General features: G+C 36.3%; 1 long non-coding RNA gene across 2 annotated transcripts in view; it reads right to left on the bottom strand.

Moving 5' to 3' along the window:
• Nucleotides 1-2,952: 2,952 nt before the first annotated feature.
• Nucleotides 2,953-26,589, bottom strand: part of LOC123379670 — a 228,952-nt gene continuing 205,315 nt past the window's right edge. For both annotated transcript variants that reach the window (XR_006584434.1, XR_006584433.1), the window contains exons 3-4: nt 10,413-10,473; nt 2,953-5,151 (exon numbers count right to left, since the gene is read on the bottom strand). This is a non-coding gene — a long non-coding RNA (uncharacterized LOC123379670). The remainder of the gene's footprint in view (nt 5,152-10,412; nt 10,474-26,589) is intronic.

Genomic DNA, 26,589 nt, shown 5'->3' with positions numbered 1-26,589 from the left:
TTTCCAATAATTGACCTGGTCCTCTTCTTATTAATAAAAAGGATCATAAATAAAGAAGTAAGATGATTTATGCTTATCTTATGTGGTGTTTAATTTTATATGTCAACTTAACTGGGCCATGGTGCCTATATACTTAAATGTTATTTTCGATGTTTCTGTGAGGCTGTTTTTGGATGAGATTAACATTGAAATCAGTGGACTTTGAGTAGAGCAGATTGCTCTCCATAATGCAGGTGGCCCCCATCCAATCAGTTGGCCTTAACAGAAGAAAGAATGACCTTCCCTAAGCAAGAAGGAATTCTGTCAGCAGACTGCTCTCTGGGTTTAAACTTAAATACTGGCTCTTCCCAGGGTCTCCAGCCTGTTGGTATACCCTGAAGATTTTAGATTTTCCAGCTTTTACATGAGTCATGAGTTAGTTCCTCAAAAAAAAAAATCTCTATTTATACACATCCTATTGTTTTTTTTTCCTCTGAAGAATCCTGAATAATATTCCCTACTTTGAAATTGTGGTAGTTATTAAACTTGCTACTAAATACTGAAGTTTAATGCCAAATATACATATTTCATATAGTGTCTCAACATAATTAGTGCCTCTTCTAGCCATGTTATTTTATTATTGTGCATATATAATATTATTCTTTGAAGTTGTCCATAGACTTTATCAGATTAAAAAAAAATGTCCATGTCACAATAATCATTAATAACCTCTACTTTAAAGGCATCAGAAAACCTGAGGGGTCTAGACCCCAAAGAGAAAGAAGGAGCAGAAAAGTAAGCCTAACAACCTGAACCAACTTTTTTCATGCCTCATTTGCTAATTTTTAGACAGTTCAGAAAGAATATAAGAAACCAAGGATAGATAAATCGGCTGAAAAGCTGAGCATAGCTTCTATCATATGACACTAGAAAAACAAAAAAAAAAGTATTTTTTCATTTAAAAGAGGAAGAGCTCTCAGTTAGAGACACTGGAGGGCTACATCTTAGGAAAGAGATGATGATGAAGCAGAGGCAGACTCTCATGCTTATAAAGATTTTAACCCAATCCTCTGTCAGTTCAGACTTTGATTGAATTGTACTGATCTACCCTTGCTTTAGCTGTGCCACAGTATATATACCTTATATACTTCCTGGGACAGAATAGTAGAAGGATGAATGGATGGATGGATGGGTGGATGGATGGATGGGTGGATGGATGGATACAGAGATAATAGATAGATAGATAGATAAGCTTTTTATACAAAACGTCTATTATCCAGTTAAAAATGATCAAGTGTCCATACATCGGACCAAGAGAAAAAAAAAACAAAATAGAAACCCATAGGTGACATGTAATTTGAGATTAATTATATAGAATTTAGTAAACTATAATTAATATGTCCAAGAAGATAGATGATAAGGTGAAGTACTTCAGCATAGAAATTATAGAACTGAAAAATACAGTATTGTGAAATGAGAACTCAGTATATGGGTTTAATAGCATATTATATATGGAAGAAATGATCACTTAACTTCAAGATACATAAGTAGGAAATCTCAAGACTGATGCATAGGGACAAAAAAAGATTAAAAATACAGAAATGAAATTTTGAGATACATGAGAACTGATGAACGCAATAGAAGTACAGATAAAATTAAATCTAGGGACACAATAATAAAACTTTTAAAAAGCAAAGACAAAGGAAAATATTTAAAATAGCAAAGAAAAAAACACGTCCTTCAAGAGAGTAATGATAAAAGTGACAGCTAACTTCCCAACAAAAATGATGGAAGTGAGGAAATAATAGAATACCTTGAAAGTGTTGAAAGAAAATAAAGCCAGGGTAAAATTCTTTACCTAATGAAAATATCCTTCAAAAGGTAAGAGAAAATAAGTATCTTCAGACAATAAGAGAAAAACACTGATATATTTTTCCTTGGCAGCCCCATAGTTGTTCTTCAAGCAGAAGAACATGCCATAGACAGAACAAAGAAAGGAAGAGGGTAATAAAGAAAAATGGAAATGGTAACTATGCTGTATATATAAAAGAACTTGGACTGTACAAAACAACAATAATGCTCTGTTTGGTTTAACTGTATTTAGAACTAAAATGCATTGAAATAATAATATAATAAAAGGGAACAGATAAGTGAAGTTAATGTATATGAAGATTGTAGCATCATCTGAGAAGCACTGTAAGTGTATTTATATTGGATTCTAATAAATTAAAGAAAATGTTATAATCTCTATGGTTATTGTATAGGGATAAAACATTTTTGAAGACACTGAGGAGGGCACCTGTTGGGATGAGCACTGGGTGTTGTATGGAAACCAACTTGACAATAAGTTATATTTAATATATTAAAATAAATAAATAAATAAATAAATAAATAAATAAAAAACATTTTTGAAGAACAAAATATCTAGCTAATTTTTAAAGCTAAGTAAAGAGAGAAAAATGAATATAGAACAGGTGAGAAAAATAGAAAACAAATAGATCATACATAGATATAAGCTTAACTCTATCAATGTCTACTTTACATATAAACAAGCTACAATTGCAAGAAAAAGGTCATGCAGAATTAAAAACAAAGAGAACAAAACTATATCCTCTTCACAAAAACATAACTCAGCAAGCTTAAAAGTAAAACTGATACAACATAAAACTACAAAAGTAATCTAATAACACTCTATTAATATTTGTCAAATTTAGGTTATAAAGCAAAAGTATTACTAGAGTTAAGGACAGATATTTCATGATGATATACATGTACATACACAATGAAGAATAAATATAAAAATTTGTACACATAGAGTGACATAGATATAGGAATCCTTTTCCAATAAAATTTCCCAATAAAAAAGGAGAAAAAGAAAAATCCAAATAATATTGGGAAATTTTAGCACACTTCACTTGAACACTGATCATATTAATGAAAAAAAATTTTGAATGTGATGAAATAGATATGTTCATGGTTTGAAAAACTTAACATTTAAAACAAAAAGTAAATTTTCTCAAATTGACCAATGGATTCATTACAATTCCAATAAAAATTCTGGCAGATTTTTTTAAAGTGTATATGTGTATGTTAGTGGTGGAAGAGGGGCTGTGTCAACACACTGATTTTAAAATTTATATAGGGGCTCAAAAGAGCAAAGGTGAGCTTAAAGAAGACCAAAATTGGAGGCAAGTTTGAAGAAGATAAACATACATACCAAATACCAAAATGTATTCTAAAACAGTAGTAATTAACAAAATGTGGTAAGAACAGACAAATGGTCTGATGGAACAGAAGAAAATCCAAAGATTTGCTGCCTGAAACTGTCACTTGATTTTTTAAAATGTCACAATGTAGTGTAGTTGGGATAGAATAATCTTTTCAAAAACCAATAGTGAATCAATTAGATCTGCACATGGAAACAAATGACTTAACCCATACTTCCTACTGTACAAAAAAAAAATCAATCCCATATGGATTGTGAAGCTAAAAGTTAGAAAGAAAACAAACAAAAAAATTTTTTTTTGGGAAATTTCTTCATGACCTTGAGATAGGGAAGGACATTAAAGCACTAAGTATGAGGAACAACAATGACAACAAAAAGGTTTAAATTTAACGGTATTTAAATTAAGACCTGTTCTTTCAACAAAAGATGCCATAAAGAAATAAAAAAATATCCATGAAGCATAAATATTTACATCTTTAACAAAGTATTCATGTATATCCATCCCGTCCTCCCAGTCCTTTAAATCAACACGAGAAATGTAGACATCTCAATTGACTATTGGGCAAAAGTCTTGAACTTCACAAAAAAGGATATTTATACTGACAAGAAAAATGTGAGAGGGTACTAAATAACATACTTAAAAGTTCATACACATACACACAAATTTGGAACAGTCTCAACAACAGTAATCATAAAGGATAAGAAAATTAAAATTGCAGTGAGATATACAAATACCCACCAAATAGCTAAAATTAAAAAGACAGATAATATGAGGTATCGACAGTAATACGGAGCAACTGAACTGTCAGATAATTGCTACTGGGAGCATAAATGGGTATTTCTTTCCTGAGTATAGACATAACAGAAATATATCACCAGTAAACATGTACAAGAATACTCATATATTAATAATCATAGTAACAAATGTATAATGGATAAATAAGCTATACAGCAATGGGAGTGTACAAACATTCACAAACATGGGTTAATCTTACAATTACAAAGTTGAGTTAAAGAAGCCAGACACAAAAGAATGCATACAGTATGATTCCATTGATATAAAGTTCTAAGAAAGCCAGAGTTAATATATGGTATTTGAAGTCAGAATACAGGTTATATTTGGGGATGGGGAGAGTAGCTATGTATTAGTGGTAGAGAAGGAGCATGGTCAGGGTAGTGGTTAACCTGGGTATGTTCATTTTGTAACAACTCCTACAGCTGTACATGTTTCATCTACTTATGTATAAGCCTGTTATACTTAAAAACTCACACACATACACACAAAATTTGAACAGCCTACACACAGTAAATATTCAAGAAATGTTATCATTACTGGAGGTGAGCATTTGAGGCACTAATTCCCTACTCTCAAGCCTGTGAAAATCAACAGTGATGGCCTGAGCCACAGTGAGCGCAGAAAGACACAAGAGGCAATATGTAAGTTCCCAACAGAAAAAGATGGCAAATGAGTAACAGACTAGAAATAGAGTGTGTCTGGAGTCATGGAGACTGTTTCATTCCTCAACTCCATGTTTGTTGAGCTGCAACACCCTTAATTCCATCTCAGTGGAGCGGAATATGTTGCTATGTTCTGACAGAGCATTCTGGAAACTTAGACATTTTGCCACATTGCCCTTTTCAGTTCCCTCCTTTATCATGGAGGAGAAAAAACAAAACAAACAAAAATACACCTTTTATGTATTTTCTGAGATTTGGGGGTACTTTTGAATATCAAAACTGTGTACAATTTTCATGTGGGGATATCTATAGCTGGAAGGTCAACAGTACTTAAAGATATCACAATAATGTGTGTCTTGAAAAAGATGGAGGTAATCCCTACCTTGCCCTTGCTCCACGGTTTTCCATGACTCCACAAGAAGGGATATACAGGTGAATGGAGCAAATAGAGGATATAGGATAGTCTGGTTAGCTTGGGGTTTAGAAGCCTGTAATGTAATGACAGAGGGAGTCAGGGTGAAACCAACACTTCAGCAGCCTTTGATGCTCATTGATGATCATTCATTCTGCATCCATTTAAGGGATACCACTCCATGACTACATATGGCCAGGTAGGCAAGGAGACCTCCTCTTCCCCTATCCCTCCTTCCTTTCTCCAACATTTAAGGAAGAAGCTCTTAGAAAAATCATTTCTGCAACAACCCATTAATAATGCTTTGTCCCCAAGTTCAAATTGTTTTTCCAACTGATGAGAATCCTGTCAGGGATGATGCTTCAGCAACTGTCTAATATTTTGCTCTCTATTAAGAAAAAATTATATTGAGGGGCACCTGGGTGGCTCAGTCAGCTAAGTGTCCGACTTTTGCTCAGGTCATGATCTCATGGTTTGTGGATTCGGGCCCTGTGTAAGGTCTGTGTTGACCATTTGGATCCTGGAGCCTGCTCTGGATTCTATGTCTCCCTCTTTCTCTGACCTTCCCCTGCTTGTCTCTGTCTTTCTCAAAAATAAATAAACATTAAAAAAATTTTTAAAGAAAAAATTATATTGATAAATCTGAGGTCTACTACACTTTCTCTCCATTTAGAGGTTGCTGTGTGATATGTGTCTGCTACGTTTAGGACCATATTACATTTATTCAGTAGCTATATCTTATAGTCTTCTGAATTCAGGCATCATTGGGCATTCAACTCTGGACATGAAAAACGATCTTGAATCAGCTATTGATGAATTCTTTCAACGCGGTCACTCTTTCTCTCATTTTTTTTCACTTTGTCTCTTTTTTAATGTTAATTTTTCTAAGAAGAAAAATCTTTCCAAGCTGTATCTCTACATTACAGAGGACACATATGCCATCTGGATATTGTCTCTCTACTCCCCCTCTCTCCTTAATCTGCTATTTCCCAAATTCTGTTTTCCTCTCCTTATACTGATTTTGCATTACAAAAACCTAGCAAACCATCTGGCAAGAGCATAATCTTCTTTGGAAAGAGGGCAACAAACTAAGAGTGCAAAGGCCAGAACTCTCTTTAGCATATAAAGAAAGAAGACATTTTTGGAACTCTAATACATTAATAATTTTTGTTCAGTGACTCTTTCCTTCTCTTAAGGATATCTGGTCCCTGAAAAGAGATGAACAATATTTAAATATGCTACCACCCTCGATATTTAGGAATTATTCTCTTGAAAAACTTCCCTTTATCTTAAGGGAGGATAAAGCAATCTTTGCTTCTCCTAGAAGAGAAGGTCTAGCATTTTCTCATAAACACTAAATTCCCAAAAAAAGAAAAACAAAATTCTCCCTGTTTTCTGTTAATGTTGGTTAGTTGAGCAGTGGTTGTTGGGGGTAGGAGTTTGTAGTAGTTTGAAGCTGACCTCTCTTAAGCCCTCAGAGCAATAGTTTGCCTAATTCATGGTAATTCCTTGAACTTAGAATTAGAGTAGTTGAAGTCTTTTTTCTGTTTAGTGTGTTGGCTGTGATTATAGGACAAGAAAAACTTTATTTAAAGCCCTGTTAGAAGGAATGAATGAGTGGTTCTAGTGGGAAGACATCTAGTGGGAAGAGGTCAGGGCTATCGCTAAACATTTTATAATGCACAAGACAGACCACATAGAGTTTTTCAGCCCAAATATCATTATTTGAGATTGAAAAACTCTGGGCTAGAACATACCTCTATATTTACATCTACAGTGAAATTCAAAGTTAACAACAGATACTTCATGAGAATCTGGTAGTCCTATAAATTCCCTATCTATTGGCCAAGATGATTATTCCTAAGACACAATTACCATTTTTATATGGCTCTATAAGGGTGGCATGTTTATTACTCCAAAATTTCTAGTAGCGGATTCCATTGACTTCCTCCAGATGTAATCACTGACTTCCAACGTCATCATTTATATCTCCAAACGCAGCCCATTTTAGTTCAATAAAAATGAATTGCTAAAATTCCACTCATCTCTCTTCAATGAGATTGACTTCCCCAATTTTGACAAGTCACCAGAATTTGATGATAATCTCAGCAATCAGATGGAAAATCTGAAAGGAGAATAATCCAATAACTGGATCCCATTCACACTCTTCAGAGGTGCCATCAAACCAGCTTAGTTTATTGTTTCACTAGAAACAAGTAACTGCAAAACTATGTAACTACCAGGCCAGGTGGTAAAGCAACCTAGAGGTCAAACAAGCAAATTGACATAACACTTTAAAATATGCTATTTTGTCAGGGTGAATGACAGTTCTGTTATGTGCATAAAATCACAGATTTATCTGAATGCTAAGTTACTTGTCAAGGAGTCATTTTACCATTCTTTTTTTTTTCTCTGCCTTGTGTCATGCAAGATTCCTTGAAGCAACTAAAAAAACAGCCATAATCCATTTGATTTTCTGCCTTCCCATGAGAAAAATTTTGACAGATGATAAATAGCAACTGCTGACAATCATCAATGCGAAGCTATCATGCTTTTACATTAAATACAAAAACAGAGTTGTAAAGTCACAAGGGATAGGACTTTTGACACATAAGAGACAAATATATAATCCTCAGAACTAAATCACTGTTGGGATCTAAGCAAGTGCAACAAAGCACAGCTGCTTTTAGAATCTCACAAAGTCAAACTAAAGCTAACTTTGATATCTGGAACGTAACGCATGTTCCAACCCATGTGCCGTGCTCTTATCCGGAAGCTTGAGTTAAACTTGCAAACATCACCGAATGTGTTGCAGAAAGGAAATAGCCATTTTATCATACTGTCTCTTTTAATTAAGGCCAAAAAGGAGACTAGAAAACAAATAAAAATACCATAAAACCCAGTTAATTAGAATAGAAGGGCAATTCTGAGCAAAAGGGGTTTGAATATCAGATGTCTGTATCTCATTAAACCTATACGACAGCTCTGCATGTATGAACCTTCAAAGAAAAGCAATAAATTGTCCAGATTACTTGTCAATATGAGGAAGTCATCTGCAAAGGTTACATCCTTTATAGTCTAAGCTGCTCCCTCTTCTGCTGTTGACAAGTAATCAGAGTAGTTCACGGATCATTCTTTCACTTATGGCTTACTTGTGGCTATTTAGTGACATTCACTTCAAGTTATCTAACCAATTTAGCAACCTAAAGTACCCCTGGGACCCAATTTCCACCTCAAATTATATATATTTTTTTATTTTGGATTAAATGACTAATTTTAATGGGGAAATCTTATCTAATAGGCTAGGGAATAGCACTTATTTCAAATTTCATGCTATTCTAAATGATCCTGGTAACAAATTAAAAAGGTTTTATAGCACACTGTTTATTTACCTAATTAGTAATACACTGGCCTTTTGGCTTTTATCTAAGCTTGTTTTTCTCTATTTGGCCTAATTTCCCATGGGAGAATAAAGGTGAGATAGAGAGGGTTAGAGAGATCATTCTTTATTCTCCAATCTCCTTCCTTTCTTCCTCCTTCTACTTACACACACACACACACACACACACACACACACACACACACAGATTTGTAGCTCTATATAGGTTACAATGCTTAGCAGAGTCTCCAACACTGAAAAAGTGTGAATGGAGCCACATTTTCAGAAAACGCTTCCGTGGGTTTTTTTTTTTTAACATTTTCTATATCTATGAGATTTTTCTACATTCATTCTACATATCAATATTTCTAATTGTGTATTTTGGTAAACTAACCATAGCCTCCAAAATCAACCATTTATAAAGGGATAGGTTACGCCTATTAAGAGCACACTTAAATGAAAGGAGCACCTATATGAAAGTTGGCAGAAGTGATAATGGTGATGAGAACAGAGATCCCATTATGCATTTTACATATATGGTTGTATTACATCTTTATAATAAAACTATTGGGGAGAAAATACTACTAAAATTTACAGACTTTAAGTAAGTTTTTCAATTTTACATATTTAGAAATTATCAAAGCTAAACTTGAATTTTTTAAAATATTTTCTTAGTGTTTATATATTTTTGAGAGAGAGAGAGTGTGTGTGTGAGCAGGGGAGGGGCAAAGAGAGAGAGAGGGAGACACAGAATCCAAAGCAGGCTCCTCTGAGCTGTCAGCACAGAGCCCGATGCAGGGCTTGAACCCACAAATTGTGAGATCATGACCTGAGCCGAAGTCAGACACTTAACCTACTGAGCTGCCCGGGGGGCCCCTTGAATTCTTTTTTTCTTTCTTTCTTTTCTTTTTTTTTTTTTCTTTTTCCTAACTTTTGGTCATTGATTCCATTCAGTGCCTCTCATAGAAATGCTTAAGTTTAATTACTTTCATGTCTTTCTTTTTCTTTTTTTTTTTAATGTTTCTTTTTATGTGTGAGAGAGAGAGAGCACATACAAGCAGGAAGGGCAGAGAGAGAGGGACAGAGGATCAAAAGCAAACCTGCGCTGGCAGCAGAGACCCTGACAAAGGGCTTGAGCTCACTCACCTCAAGATCATAACCTGAACCAAAGTCAGATGCTTAACCAACTGAGCCACCCAGGTGCCCCTATTTTTCTTATTTGTAAAAAAAGTTTTACAGTACCTTTCTTCAAAAGAATATAAACTTTCAAAGTTATATAATGTTATGTAACACTAATGAAGAATGATGGCTTCAATAATACTGAAGTTTTAAATTCTTTCTTTTTCTTTATTTTATCTTTTTACTAAATAATACTTACTGATTATTACATTTACAAGCTTAGTCTTTGATGAAGATATACATGATAAATAATTTTTTTGTTGTTTTTTCACACTAGCTAATTATAAGTTTGAGAAATTATTCTCTCAAACTTTGGAATCTGAGATGGTGAAAACAATTAAGTAGAATTTCAGTATGTCTTATCAATAAGTGGGATAAAAACATTGAGAAGTATGAACCTCTATGGTTATTTCACGTGAATGGAAATGCCTGGGATTAGTATTACCTTGAAGTAGATGATAGGATCCTAAGGAAGTTAAAGACATTGAAAGTCTAGATAACACACATTTACAAAGGAAGTACTTATTTGTATTCAAATGTAAATAGAAAAACATACATTGGCTTTCATATTAAACTATTAACTTTTAAGTAAAATGAAACATATGGTTTGTATAATGTCAGCAGAAGTAATATCCAATATTGATTATAGTTTTTTTTTCTCATTAAAGTTGAATAGATGCTGTAACTAATAAAGTTGCGTACTTTTTGGCCAAAAATACTCAGAAATAGAGTAGATGAATGAATCCATCCTAGAATACATTTTTGGATCATTTACTTACCAAGTGCATCATGTAGTCGAGGAGCAGTGTTTTCTTCTTGCTGCAGATCAAACAGAAGACCCTTAAGTGAAAGATATCAGTATTGTCAAGAGTTAGTTTTTTATCCTCATCTGACCTTCATTGAATGTACTTGAGAAGGGCTATCAGCGTGAAGACTTTGTTTTCAAAGTACCGTCTGTCATAACACCTCTTTGCCAGCCTGATCTTTATAAACTAACTTATATAAAGGCAGGAATACTATGATACCTGGATGACTGTCTCAGAGATAGAAGCATGAATAACTCTAGACCATGTCAGCCTCCAGGGAAATAAAGTATCTTAGCCTATTTAGGCTGCTATAATGAAAATACCTTAGACTGGGTGGCTTAAACGACAAACAGTTCTAGAGGCTGGGCAGTCTACAACCAAGACAGCAGCCGATTCGGTGTCTGCTGAATGCTTGCTTGCATCCTGGTTGTTAGACAGTTGTCTTTTTGCTGTACCCTCACAAGGCAGAAAAGTAAAGGAGCTCTCTAGGGTCTCTTTTATAAGAGCACTAGCCTCACTCATGACGGTTCCACCCTCCCAAAAACCCCACCTCCAAATACCATCACAAAATATGAATTGGGGGAGACAAGTACTCAATCTGCAGCATACGGTAAGGTACTTAACTTCTCCTTTCACAATCTCACTCTTAAGAGGGAACATCTAATAAGAAATCTAAAATCAGAAAATAAAACTTGTGTCATTGGGCCATATCAAGTTTTCTTATCACCTCTTACCCTAGCTCAGAATTAGGACAAAGGCTCTTTCCTCCTCTTGCATTTCAGTGGGGGTGGGCTTCATTTCCTCATAGGGAAAACATCTTAATATCCCATGGTTATATTAAGGGCTTTTGCCATTTTAATTTTATTTGTCTAACAGAATGATATCTAAAATTATAGGAGACAGATCAAATTATGGCAATTTATCACCCAGTTATAGAAAATTTAAAAGACAATAATCCTATCTAGCCAAACTACAATGCAAGATAAATGATGTCCCAGTACTAGAATATTTCACTAGATTTTATGTTCTTGCAACTTAGGAAAAGTGAACTTGAGATAATCAATGGTCCCTTAGTAGAGATCACAACACCTGTTATATCCTATTCTTTCTTTAAGCATATTCCCTGGTGGCTATGAGAGGGGGGAAATGGGACCAGTTAATTTGACTAGTTCTGTGTACTCTTAAGCATAAGGTCAAAGGTTGAGTCCTAAACAGACTGGTTAACTTCAAACGAAGAAGACATCTGTTCTTCAGTCACATATTATGCCTCCAATAATCCTGGCCAGCTGTCTCAGAAACATTTCAATCACAATAGGGATCAGTTGAGACTGTATAGATAGTTTATTGGGTCAGAGCAAACTTATCACCACTGTAGGTAAAAGAGATCAAGTCAACACTCTACTTACCGATGATCTGTTAGCAATTTTAATGCAGAAAAATCCTCACTGATTTTAAAACATTAAAATTGGTTTTGTTTACACAACGTCCCCCAAAAGCATCTATTCAATGAATGAAAATCAGCTACAATATTTAACACTGTGTGTGGGACAAACAGTATTCCGGTGTTTTGTATTTTCCAGCTGTCATAACGACAAAGCCTTCCTCTTTTGTCTTACGGCATTTGTTTTCAGTTGCATTCAACATTTGGATCGAATTGGCATTTGAAAAACCTAGGAAATGTTTATTTATTCCTTTGCCAAGGAAAAAGGCAGGTCATTCACTTGGTGACAGATGGACAACAAAAGAATCAGAGTTCAGTGACTCACCCAGAGAGACAGTCTATCGGCAAAAGCATGACCTGGGTCTCTAAAACACAAAATTTTTATTGTGCCTCAAACTCATTGTAAACCATTCGTTATTTAAGCACATTTTGAACTTGGGATATTAAAGTATCCCTGAAGTTTCATTGTTTTAAGAGAGATTCTGAAGAGATTCTGACAACTAATCACAGTCAGAAGAGAAAGACATAAACCTAGAGTTATTGTTAATACATCTAGTCCTTGTTGTCTCCCATAGTGTTATCTGTGGTTGTCTCTTCAAAAGTATTGAACAAATGATACCAAACAAATCACTAAGGGTTTAAAATTTGTTTTGCATTCTCATCAGACAGTCTTAAGCTAAGTAAACCAAAGCTGAGTTCAAATCTTATTCTCTTCCTCTAAGGGGACCAAAAAGACAGGCAAAACTCCTAACTTCATTCTAAAGTTAATTCATTAACTTCATTCTAAAGTTAGAAACTGTGTGTGTGTGTGTGTGTGTGTGTGTGTGTGTGTGTGTGTGAGTGAGAGAGAGAGACAGACAGACAGAGACAGAGAGAGGGATAGAGAGAAAGAGAAAAGGTAAGTACTATAGCCCTGTGCTGCAGAAAATTCTAAGAATTTGTGTTGACTCTCCTAGAAACAAGGGAAAATTTAATCTAGATTATGGAGGCTACCTAGTAAATCGATTAGCAATTAAAAAAAAAAGCTACATTATTTTCAACTCATACACCCAGTATCAGGAACATACCTAAATGTTAGTATTTTTGGATCTGATTTCTGGTCCTCTTTAAATATAAAGTCAACCCCCTTGATCATTTTGTTGAGTGTGATAGGATTCTTCTTATCTGCTACCAATATATTTTTAAGCACCAGAAATTTATTAGACTGTTTTACAATTTTTGTCCATAGATCATTTAACTCATATTTGGGTGGTTTGTTAAATGCAACCATTTTCAAATAAATCTGGCTAAGTGCTTATATGGCCTTAACTGCACCAGGTAATTCTAATGGCTGTTAGCACTACCTGCTTTTTATGGCTTTCTGGGCAAAAAGACAAAGAAGGGCATTCAAATTTCAAATGGCAAAGCATTTAAAAAAAAAAAAGCATTTCCTCATGTTCATGAAATACCATCTTTTGACATAAATGTTTCGGTCAGGCTGTGGAACAGGTTAAGAGGGTGTCTGGAGAAAGGAGAAATATAATGTAAGCTCAATATTTAGTTACTTTTTGCAGTAATATGACTCTGAATTTCCTCATAAATACCAGATCTTTGAGGAGGGCAACTAAAATGTCAGCCTCAACAAAAAGAACAATTATTAATATAGAAATTACCAACAATGTATATTTTAGAATAAAAATTTAAGCCTCATAATTTAAAGATGTTCATGTATTTATTAATTTAGTAAACAAACATTTATTTGGCATTGAGGTTTAAAAATATTAGGCCTATACCAGAAGGGCAATGGATGAGAGAAAAGGCTGCCTCTGTCCCCTTGTGTTAAGAGAAACCTGAGATTAATCCTCATTCTAAAGCCAAATATTCTCCCTTATGCATGGAATTCATTCTACTCTTTCACTAACCCAATGAGGACTGACCCCATCCCTTTCCACATATACACCCTTCAGTCTACATACTACTTTTGATGGAAGTTTTTACCCTTCTGATTTGCCCTTGGGGCTTCTTTTAATCGAAACATTGTAAGACATGGGAGCCATGTGATGAAATTTACTCCTGCTTCCATATATCCCCTATCGACAATCTTGTAATGAAGGGTGGCATGGCTCTCCAATTCATTTGAGACCAGATTATGTTTCCAGTGAGGGCAGGCACTACTGCACCTCCTTCATCATTGTGTTCCAGAGCCTGGAATACTGTAGGTGCTAAATGAATATCTGTTAAAGAAATAAATGAATGAACTCTTAAAACTAATGAAGTGACAGGACACACTTATGCCAAGATCAAATAGTTTATCTGATTTTGTATGGATTGTTATCCTGCTCATCCTCTTCCAATCTTGCCTTTCTCTTTTCCCAAAGCACTTGTTCAAGGCTGTTTAGAACCCTTCTCATGATTTGACTTATGTAACTGTTATTTATGAGTCTATTTTCCTGATTAGGCTGTGATTCCTTGAGGGCAATGAACACAGCTTCCTTCCTCTATTTATACAGCTGGTACCTAGGAGAATGCCTCTCGTGGGGTAATGCTCAATAAATATTAGAAGGAATTGTTCTGACTGGTGTATACATGTATATTACAGTTGACTGAATTGAGGCCCTTGTTTATAAGGAACACAAGAATACCTAGGTATAATGTTAGGCATTTTCCACATATTATTTCATTAAACATGAAAACAACTCTCTTAAGTAGGTCTCATTAAACTTGGTGCAGCTTTGGAAACTCAGATTCAGAGAGGTAAAGAAATTTGACTCAAGTTGAGTTAGCAGTGGCAGAATGCGAATTCAAATACATCCTTCCATCTCCAATGTCAATGCCCCTTCTACTATATTATACTTTGTCTGCATTTTCCCTCCAGATGCTTAGGACAGAACTAAACTAAAATTTTATTCTTTTAATATACAGACTATATCCTGTGTATTCAATTTACTGTTACCAATATTTCTTTCATAAAGTTTTACCAAGAGCTAAATTTATCATTGAACCAATTTTTGATGTCATTAGTATTGATACTATCTTCCTTAGCAAGTTGTATGTTTTGTTGTTGTTGTTTTGTCTGATTAACTCTTTCAATCAGAAAGTGTTTCCTAATTTATATTTCTTCCTTTTCAATTTCAGGTCATTATCAATCCAGCCTTTCCTTGCTGTTACCAATAAGCCTCTTGGGGTTCACCCCCTAGTCATCTTTTTCAAGGCCACATTTGCTAAGATGGATAATCATTCCTCATGAATAATGCTCTGTCCTTTAAAATTTTAAGTTTGTTTGGTTGCGTTCCGTCCTACCTCTGTAATTTCAGCAATGTTCATTCAAGAGAATAATATAGTGATCAGACGTGTACCTAGCATACTATTCCAAACATGGTTTAATTTTCTTTATGACCTGCCAAAATAACTTGGTTGATTTGGAATCCATGCTGTGACTATAGTCACTTTCTCTTTCTTAAATGTTTCTAAACAGATTTTATGACTCTTATTTTTACCAAAATATTTTATAGTGAGAATTTTAATAAATTAATACACTTGCACAATCATTTTCCCCTGTCATTTTCTCAAGCCAGGGCCTATATTGTACATTAATTTTGATTCTGGCCTCTATGATTGTTTTCATCCCTGTACTCATTACGGTTATATGGGACCATAATAGTCATTTTGAATCCCATAAACCGATTATACAAAACATGATTATGTTTGCTCTGCTCCTCAGTATTTTCTAATTCTTAGCTAAAAATCTGTGTTATAAACAGATTTAGATGTTCTGAAAAAATTCCTTACCTAAGGTCATTTCTACAATACTAAAAAAGATATTTACACAAACACTTGAGTACTCAACTAATCTCCATGTATATTATGTAATTTTTAAAATCCATTTTCTTTATGTTTGATATGCTTTTTTACTTTTAATTAGTTTTTTTTAAAGAATCTCTATGCCCAATGTGGGGCTTGAACTTACAACCCCAAGATCAGGAGTCATATGCTCTACTGACTGAGTCAGCCAAGTTTGATATACTTTTCTAAAACACAAAGAAATTTCTTTGAATTTAATCTTTTGTCCTCTATTGTACTTTTGCTTTTAAATTTACTACAGTCACGTTATTTTTTCACATAGCTGTCTGTCTATACCTGCACTGTCCAATATAGTTGCATGTGGCTTATAAATTCAAGTTGATTGGAGAGAAGATGGCGGTGTAGGAGGATGCTGGGCTCACCTCGTCCTACTGATCACTTAGATTCCACCCACATCTGCCTAAATAACCCAGAGAACCGCCAGAAGACTAGCAGAACGGACTCTCCGGAGCCATACATAGACGAGAGGCCCACGGAAGAGGCGGTGGGCACTACACGGACTGCCAGGAGGGAGCCGGGGTGGTGGAGGGGCAGCCAGCCTGCCCGGCAAGGCAGAGCCTCCGAGTCAGACTTGCAAAAGTGGAGGGTCCTGACTCCGTGAGTTCTGACAGCCAGTAGGATTTAACATCTGGAATGTTAAAAGTCAAAAGCTCTGCTCAGAGAGTGGGAGGACGAGAGGACACTGGGAGGGAGAGGTATTGAGCCCTGGAAGACAGGGCTCAGCTCCGTGGGGAACAAAGGTGCTGGGAAGCACCATCTCCCTCTCCCATTCCCCAGCCGAAATCCCAAAGGGAACCAGTTTCTGTCACCGAACTTGCTTGCACTGCGCAAACATCCAATGCTGTGCTTCTATGGATCCATCCCTCCAATGGATCTACCTGCCTCCACCCCAGTGCTGCAGGGCCCCTCCCACAGGGGATGGCAAAGGAGCTAAGCCTGCCCCTCCCAACCCTGTGCACCTTGTGGATCCACCCTGGCTAATACACCATTCTCATCAAAGCAGCACAAGCCTGGCAGTGTGCAAGCAGCCCAGACAGGGGCCACACCAATCCACAGTGAACCTTGCACCTTAGAGAGGGGAAGATAAGATACACACCAGTCTGACTGTGGCCCCAGCAGTGGGCTGGGGACAGACATCAGGTCTGACTGCGGCCCCACCCACCAACACAAGTTACTCCAGATAGCACAAGGGAAGTGCCCTGCAGTTCCCTGCCACCCCAGGGACTATCGAAAATGACGAAATGGAAGAATTCTCCTCAAAAGAAACTCCAGGAAGTAGCGACAGCTAACGAATTGATCAAAAATGATTTAAGCAATATATGGAACAAGAATTTAGAATAATAGTCATAAAATTACTCGCTGGGCTTGAAAAAAGTATAGAGGACAGCAGAGAACCTATTGCTACAGAGATCAAGGGACTAAGAAACAGTCAGGAGAGGCTAAAAATGCTACAAATGAGGTGCAAAATAAGACGGAGGTGACCACAGCTCAGATTGAAGAGGCAGAGGAGAGAATAGGTGAATTAGAAGATAAAATTATGGAAAAAGAGGAAGCTGAGAAAGAGAGAAAAAAATCCAGGAGTATGAGGGGAGAATTAGAGAACTAAGTGATGCAATCAAATGGAACAATATCTGTATACTAGGAATTCCAGAAGAGGAAGAAAGAGAGAGAGGGGTTGAAAGTGTACTTGAGCAAATAATAGCTGAGAACTTCCCTGATCTGGGGAAGGAAACAGGCATTGAAATCCAAGAGGCACAGAGAACTCCCTTCAGACGTAACTTCAATCAATCTTCTCCATGACATATCACAGTGAAACTGGCAAAATACAAGGATAAAGAGCAAATTCTGAAAGCAGCTAGGGATAAACATGCTCTACCATATAAAGGGAGACTGATAAGACTAGTGGCAGATCTATCTACTGAAACTTCCCAGGCCAGAATGAAATGGCAGGAAATCTTCAATGTGATGAACAGAAAAAATATGTAGCCGAGAATCTTTTATCCATCAAGTCTGTCATTTAGAATAGAAGGAGAGATAAAGGTCTTCCCAAACAAACAAAAACTGAAAGAATTCATCACCACTAAACCAGCCCTACAAGACATCCTAAGGGGGATTCTGTGAATGAAATGTTGCAAGGACCACAAAGTACCAGAGACATCACTATAAGCATGAAACCTATGGACATCACAATGACACTAAACCCATATCTTTCCATAATAACACGGAATGTAAATGCAATAAATGCTCCAACCAAAAGACATAGGGTATCAGAATGGATTAAAAAACAAGACCCATCTACTTGTAAGAGACTCATTTTAGACCTGAGGACACCTTCAGATTGAGAGTGAGGGGATGGAGAACTATCTACCATGCTACCATGCTTTGACTGGAAGTCAAAAGAAAGCTGAAGTAGCCATACTTATATCAGACAAAATAGACTTTAAATTAACGGCTGTAACAAGAGATGAAGAAAGGCATTATATAATAATCACAGGGTCTATCCATCAGGAAGAGCTAACAATTATACATGTCTATGCACCGAATACGGGAGCCCCCAAATATATAAAACAATCACAAACATCAGCAACCTTATTGATAAGAATGCGGTAATTGCAGGGGACTTTAACACTCCACTTACAGAAATGGATAGATCATCTAGACACACGGTCAATAAAGAAACAAGGGCCCTGAATGAGACACTGGATCAGATGGACTTGCAGATATATTTAGAACTCTGCATCCCAAAGCAACAGAATATACTTTCTTCTCGAGTACACATGGAACATTCTCCAAGATAGATCACATACGGGGTCACAAAACAGCCCTTCATAAGTAGACAAGAATTGAAATCATACCATGCATACTTTCAGACCACAATGCTATGAAGCTTGAAATCAACCACAGGAAAAAGTCTGGAAAACCTCCCAAAGCATGGAGGTTAAAGAACACCCTACCAAAGAATGAATGCATCAACCAGGCAATTGGAAAATAAATTAAAAAATATATGGAAACAAATGAAAATGAAAATACAATCCAAATGCTTTGGGATAGAGCGAAGGCAGTCCTGAGAGGAAAATACATTGCAATCCAGGCCTATCTCAAGAAACAAGAAAAATCCCAAATACAAAATCTAACAGCACACCTAAAGGAAACAGAAGCAGAACAGCAAAGACAGCCTAAATCCAGCAGAAGAAGAGAAATCCTAAAGATCAGAGCAGAAATAAACAATATAGAATCTAAAAAAACTGTAGAGCAGATCAACGAAACCAAGAGTTGGTTTTTTGAAAAAATAAACAAATTAATAAACCTCTAGCCAGGCTTCTCAAACAGAAAAGGGAGATGACCCAAATAGATAAAATCATGAATGAAAATGGAATTATTACAACCAATCCCTCAGAAATACAAGCAATTAACAAGGAATACTATGAAAAATTATATGCCAACAAACTGGACAACCTGGAAGAAATGGACAAATTCCTAAACACCCACACACTTCCAAAACTCAATCAGGAGGAAATAGAAAGCTTGAACAGACCCATAACCAGTGAAGAAATTGAATCAGTCATCAAAAATCTCCCAACAAATAAGAGTCCAGGACCAGATGGCTTCCCAGGAGAGTTCTACCAGACGTTTAAAGCAGAGATAATACCTATCCTTCTCAAGCTATTCCAAAAAATAGAAAGGGAGGAAAACTTCCAGACTCATTCTATGAAGCCAGCATTACTTTGATTCCTAAACCAGACACAGACCCAGTAAGAAAAGAGAACTACAAGCCAATATCCCTGATGAATATGGATGCAAAAATTCTCAATAAGATACTAGCAAATCGAATTCAACAGCATATAAAAAGAATTATTTACCATGATCAAGTGGGATTCATTCCTGGGATGCAGGGCTGGTTCAACATTCGCAAATCAATCAACGTGATACATCACATTAATAAAAGAAAAGATAAGAACCATATGATCCTGTCACTCGATGCAGAAAAAGCATCTGACAAAATTCAGCATCCTTTCTTAATAAAAACCCTCGAGAAAGTTGGGATAGAAGGAACATACTTAAACATCATAAAAGCCATTTATGAAAAGCCCACAGCTAATATCATCCTCAACGGGGAAGAGCTTTTTCCCTGAGATCACGAACATGACAGGGATGTCCACTCTCACTGCTGTTGTTTAACATAGTGTTGGAAGTGGTAGCATCAGCAATCAGACAACAAAAGGAAATCAAAGGCATCAAAATTGGCAAAGATGAAGTCAAGCTTTCACTTTTTGCAGAAGACATGATATTATACATGGAAAATCTGACAGACTCCACCAAAAGTCTGCTAGAACTGATACATGAATTCATCAAAGTCGCGGGATACAAAACGTACAGAAATCAGTTGCATTCTTATACCCTAATAATGAAGCAACAGAAAGACAAATAAAGAAACTTATCCCATTCACAATTGCACCAAGAAGCATAAAATACCTAGGAATAAACCTAACCAAAGATGTAAAGGATTCGTATGCTGAAAACTATAGAAAGCTTATGAAGGAAATTGAAGAAGATATAAAGAAACGGAAAGACATTCCCTGCTCATGGATTGGAAGAATAAATATTGTCAAAATGTCAATACTACCCAAAGCTATCTACACATTCAATGCAATCCCAATCAAAATTGCACCAGCATTCTTCTCAAAACAAGAACAAGCAATCCTAAAATTCATATGGAACCACAAAAGGCCCCGAATAGCCCAAGTAATTTTGAAGAAGAAGACCAAAGCAGGAGGCATCACAATCCCAGACTTTAGCCTCTACTACAAAGCTGTCATCATCAAGACAGCATGGTATTGGCACAAAAACAGACACATAGACCAATGGAATAGAATAGAAACCCCAGAATTAAACCCACCAAAGTATGTCCCACTAATCTTTGACAAAGCAGGAAATAATATCCAATGGAAAAAAGACAGTGTCTTTAACGAATGGTGCTGGGAGAACTGGACAGCAACATGCAGAAGGATGAAACTAGACCACTTTCTCACACCATTCACAAAAATAAACTCAAAATGGATAAAGGACCTGAATGTGAGACAGGAAACCATCAAAACCCTAGAGGAGAAAGCAGAGAAAAACCTCTCTGACCTGAGCCGCAGCAATTTCTTACTTGACACATCCCCAAAGGCAAGGGAATTAAAAGCAAAAATGAACTATTGGGACCTCATGAAGATAAAAAGCTTCTGCACAGCAAAGGAAACAATCAACAAAACTAAAAAGCAACCAACGGAATGGGAAAAGATATTTGCAAATGACGTATCAGACAAAGAGCTAGTATCCAAAATCTATAAAGAGCAAATAGCCCAGTGAAGAAATGCGCAGAAAACATGAATAGGCACTTCTCTAAAGAAGATATCCAGATGGCCAAGAGGCACATGAAAAGATGCTCAATGTTGCTCCTCATCAGGGAAATACAAATCAAAACCACACTCAGATACCACGTCACTCCAGTCAGAGTGGCCAAAATGAACAAATCAGGAGACTACAGATGCTGGCGTGGATGTGGAGAAATGGGAACCCTCTTGCACTTGGTGGGAATAAAAATTGGTGCAGCCACTCTGGAAAACAGTGTGGAGGTTCCTCAAAAAATTAAAAATAGACCTACCATATGAGCCAGCAGTAGCACTGCTAGGAATTTACCCAAGGGATACAGGAGTACTGATGCATAGGGGCACTTGTACCCCAGTGTTTACAGCAGCACTTTCAACAATAGCCAAATTCTGGAAAGAGCCTAAATGGTCATCAACTGATGAATGGATAAAGAAATTGTGGTTTATATACACAATGGAATACTATGTGGCAATGAGAAAGAATGAAATATGGCCTTTTATAGCTACATGGATGGAACTGGAGAGTGTTATGCTAAGTGAAATAAGTCATACAGAGAAAGACAGATACCATGTTTTCAGTCTTATATGGATCGTGAGAAACTTAACAGAAGACCCTGGAGGAGGGGAAGGAAAAAAAAAAGAGGTTAGAGAGGGAGGGAGCCAAAACATAAGAGACTCTTAAAAACTGAGAATAAACTGAGGGTTGAGGAGGGCACCTGTTGGGATGAGCACTGGGTGTTGTATGGAAACCAATTTGACAATAAATTTCATATTTAAAAAAATAAATAATAAAAAGTAAATTTAAGTTGATTAAAATTAAATAAAATTAAATTCTGCAATTGCACTAATCACCTTTCAAGTGCTCCACAGTCACATGTGCTTATTGTCTGTTATGTTGGACAGTGCAGGTTATAGAGCAATCCCACCATCATAGAAAGTTCTATTAGACAGTATTGCCCTAAAGAATACATAAATCCCAACAAGGACTATCTGTCTCTCTGAACGTTCTCTCTCTCTTAGTACCCCTCTATTACACGGCAATCAATAAATGTTTATTCAATTTATTTGTTCTAGAATAATTGATATTTAGAGTTAGTAAGGTTTAGATATCACCCAGTTAAACTTACCACTTTAGAGATGATGGTGTTCAGCTCAGAGATGTTTATTTCTTCAAAGTAAACCCACAACAAGAGTATTGGTCTCCTAAATTCGAATCCACACTTTCTTTCTACTAATTCACTCTGAATTCTTGATGAATTCAGAGGATATGAACCTCATGCTCAAATCAAAAATCACAGGGCCACTCACAGAAAAGATATGGTAGCAGATTTGAGAAGTAGAATTAAAATAAAATCACAAACATCTCTGAGATGCAGCCATATCTTAAATTATATTAAAATGTTTTGAATGTATGGACATGTGCATTATTGTTACTGTTTATTGAGAGGTATATATTTGCAGATGGAGGTGGGGGGGAACACATGCATTTATTCATTCAGCAAACATTTACTGAGCATCTGCTATGTGATTGGCACTGAATATATAATCATTAGCACAGCATGTGGCTAGGCCAGAACTAGCAGTTACCAGACTGTGGAAACAGCGGACTTCTAACTAGAAATTGCAAAGCAAGATTGTAAATACTGCAATAGAAGCCAATATCGAATTATGTAAAAAGGATTCCAAAACTCATCCATGCAGAATGTCAGAAAAAGCTTATTGGAAGGATCCTGTATTCATCCATTTCTTCAAACAGCAATGAATTAACCAGAGTTAAGTGTGTTGATATGCTAAGGGAACACAAAGGTGAGGAAGCCAAGACCCTAGCCCCTTGAATCCTCAGTCTAGCTTAAGAGCGCACCCTACTGAATATGAGCAGGAGCAGTGTCAGAAAGAGCAAAGATCCCTAAAGGGTCTAACCCTAATGCAAAGATCCACTGTGACCATCATTTATCTGTCACTGACCTAGGCTATCCATCTCCATAACCATGCGGTGAGAGTGGTGGATGAAAACAGGTATGCCAAAGATGCCACTAAGTAACTGCTAATCTTTAGAAACAAAGGTGGACCTTCTTTTTTTTTTTTTAAGTTTTTTACTTTATTTATTTTGAGAGAGAGAGAGAGAGGGCACATGTGTGGGAGGGGCAGAGAGAGAGGAAGAGATAGAGAATCCCAAGCAGGCTCTGCACTGTTAGCGTTGAGCCTGATGTAAGGCTCGAACTCAGGAACCCTGAGATCACACCCTGAGTCAAAACCAAGAGTCGGTTGCTTAACCCACTGAGCTACCCAGGCACCCCATAAAGTGGGACCTCTGATGCAATGGGCAGCACTATTGTTTTAAAAGTTCTTTATTTTATTCTAAGCAGCAATAATTCATATGAATACCAGCAGGATCTTGTGATGCCTGTAAAACGTGGAATTTGGAATGTAAGTGATAAGCAGTATGTGATTATTACATTAAATTATTATTCAGTGTAGCAATATTTCATGCTTTTTAAAAATGCAGGAGTAATCTTTTTAAAGATTTTATAGCAAGGTGATAAGAACAGTGTTCTAAGTTGACTCTGGTATCACTAAATTATGCATTACCAAATGTTTGGTAATTGTCAGTTACTTAAATCCTAGACTGGGTTTTTCCAGTAGTTTTCAAGGTGACTTCTTTTTGTTTCTATTTTAATACCTATAAATCAAGGTAGGAGATTCTGAAATGATATTTGCTGCCTACTTCTGAAAGGTCTTTTGATGATTGGTGGGTTAATATCTATAAGCACACTGCAATAATTGCATATAAAAGAGGAAAAGACTTCAGAAGATTTAGGCTTTCCTAGGGAGTTTTTTTTTTCCCCCTGGGATCGTGTGTGTATGTGTGTGTGTGTGTGCACATGCGTGCATTTTTCAAATTCAAGAATATATTAGCACCCTTCAACCCTCTGGTAAGATGTTGTCCTCAATGAGTTATCAAAAGTATTCACTAAAAATTATACTATTTGTTACTTCCTTCAGAATTCTAGTGAGTAATGCATTTAAACTAATGCTCTGTCAAATTTAATAGTTGTAATTGCCTAATTATCTGCTCTAGTGTGATGGCGAAGCCTTTTAACATCTTGCTTCCCCCAAAGGAGAATGCATTGCAGTTTCTAGAATACTACCTTCCTCTTCTTTGGGGAATACTCAAGCAAATAATTCATTTCGCTCTCAGCTAAAAAAACCTTATCCTCTTCCTCAATAGCTGGGTTTTTTTGGTGGTTGTTTTTTTTTGTTTGTTTGTTTGTTTGTTTTTTGTTTTTTCATTGTATGTCTTTGCCTCTTTCTTAGGTCTCAGGTATACAAAATGTTTTTAAGTGGATTAGCATTCATATTCATAAAATGTTGTTCCTCTGAGGTTCTTTGACTTTGTCAATTACTTTTATGGTATTCCTTTCTAGTGGGCCATTTTCATCTTTGCCTTCTTCAACATTACATGTCCAGAATCATGTCTTTCATTTTCATAATAATTAGCACTCTTCTTATCAACTTCTAAAGATTTATATTACTTCACACAATACGGTTAATTACCATACATGACCAGATGACCTTTGCACTAAGATAAATCAATTTTTAAGTGACTTTATCTTTATTTGCTTAGTTCATTTTTTGCACAATTTTAGCTCAGTGAACTTAGTATCTAATTGTAACATGCAAAGTACAGTTCCATGAGGCTAATTTTCACCTCTGACCTTAAAACTGGGCCTCTGAACTTGATCTTTTAATATGTAATCCATTTGGGGATCCAATGTAGTATGTGCAACAATTAGACAAAGATGTGATTGACAGACAAAGATGTCACCCTGCACAGAGGATGCAGAGTGTCTCTTTGAATAAAGGATATAGAAGATTAGAGAGACATGCCCCTAAAGCTAGAAGTAGCAAAGGGTGTGTCCAGATAGCTATAGAGCTTCCCAGATATTCCAAAGTTCTACAGAGAGAAGTAGAAATTCTAATAGCAGGTCTTCCCTATCATCAAGCAAAAGTCAGTCATTAGTGCAAAATCCCAAAACATACGAGTGTTAGCTGCTCAACAAGGTGATGCCAAGGGCAGTGGCTGGGAGAGTGCACTTAGACCCAAACTCAGACTGATTTGAAGTTTTCTGCTGTCATCTAACCTCAATTTTATATTTTTAGAGGGTCAATTCAGCAAGTAAATTCTTTTACTTTTCAAGCAGATATTAACATTGACTCAAATCACCCAATTTGGACAGTATTTGAGCACTTAAACAAATACAGGCATACCTAGGAGATATTGCAGGTTTATTCCAAATCATTGCAATAAAGCAAACATGGCAATAAAGCCAGTCAAATGAATTGGCTGGCTTCCCACTTCATATAAAAATTAGGTTTATACTATAGTCTATTAAGTGTGTAGTAGCATTACACCTAAAGAAACAATGTATGTACCTTAACTAAAAAATGGTTTAAGCCAAAACACGCTAACCAATCACCTGAGCTTTCAGCATGTGGTAATTTTTTACTGGTGGAGGGTCTTGCCTTTGATGTTGATGGCTGACCAGGGCGGTGGTTGCCAAAGGTTGAGATGGCTGTGGCAACTTTTTAAAATAAGACAACAATGATGTTTGCTGCCTCAATTGACTCCTCCTTTCACAAAAAAATTTCTCTGTAGCATGCGATGCTGTTTGATAGCATTTTACCCATAGAACTTCTCTCACAATTAGAGTCAATCCTCTCAAAGCCTGCCACTGCTCTATCAATGAAATTTATGTAATACTATAAATCCTTTGTTGCCATTTCAGCAATTGTCACAGCACCTATACCAAGAGTCAATTCCATCTCAAGAAACCACTTTCTTTGCTCATCTGTAAGAAGCGACTCCTCACCCGTGAAAGTTTGATCATGAGATTGCAGCCATCCAGTCACATGTTCAGGCTCCACTTCTATTTCTAGTTCTCTTGCTCTTTCCACAACATCTGCAGTTACTGCCTCCTCTGAAGTCTTGAACTCTCAAAGTCATCCAGCTTCTTCCAAAATCCTGTTAATGTTGACATTTTGACTTCTTCCCATGAATCACAAATGCTCTTAATGGCATTGAGAATGGTGAATCTTTTCCAGAAAGTTTTCAATTTACTTTACCCAGATCCATCAAAGGCATCACTGTCTATGGCAGCTATAACCTTATGAAATGTATCTCTTAAATAATAAGACTTAAAAGTCAAAATTACTCCTTGGTGGCAGAAAGTACATTATGACAGTAGGCACGAAAACAGCATTAATATCTTTGTCCATATCCATCAGAGCTGTTGAATGCCCAGTTGCATTGTCAATGAGCAGTAATATTTTGAAAGAAATCTTTTTTTTTTTTTGAGCAGTAGGTCTCAACAATAGGCTTAGAATATTCAGTAAACATGTTGTAAACAAACATGCTGTCAGTGAGACGTTGTTGTTCCATTTCTAGAGCACAGGGTAGATTTAACATAATTTTCAGAATGGCCAATCAGAAGTGACT

This window comes from Felis catus, chromosome C1, assembly GCF_018350175.1.
Source record: "Felis catus isolate Fca126 chromosome C1, F.catus_Fca126_mat1.0, whole genome shotgun sequence".
NCBI lineage: Eukaryota > Metazoa > Chordata > Mammalia > Carnivora > Felidae > Felis > Felis catus.
Note: the sequence above shows the minus strand (reverse complement) of the source record. Positions and strands in the feature narration are given on the sequence as shown.